Source organism: Nerophis ophidion, unplaced genomic scaffold (genome assembly GCF_033978795.1).
Source record: "Nerophis ophidion isolate RoL-2023_Sa unplaced genomic scaffold, RoL_Noph_v1.0 HiC_scaffold_84, whole genome shotgun sequence".
NCBI classification, from domain to species: Eukaryota; Metazoa; Chordata; class Actinopteri; order Syngnathiformes; family Syngnathidae; genus Nerophis; species Nerophis ophidion.
The window spans coordinates 62245-62500 of NW_026907006.1; positions in this window are offsets into that span (position 1 = coordinate 62245).

Sequence of the window (256 nt, forward strand, 5' to 3'; positions counted from 1 at the left end):
GCGTGCCCGCCTAGGGGGCGCTATGACGGACACACCAGGGGACACGGACACCCTGGGTGGACAAACATAAAAAATGGAAAGACCTGATTCGACCCAGCCTCTCGGGGCTTTTCCCAGGGCCGGAGCGACAGGGGCTCGGTCCTACGGCGTGCCCGCCTAGGGGGCGCTATGACGGACACACCAGGGGACACGGACACCCTGGGTGGACAAACATAAAAAATTGAAAGACCTTATTCGACCCAGCCTCTCGGGGCTT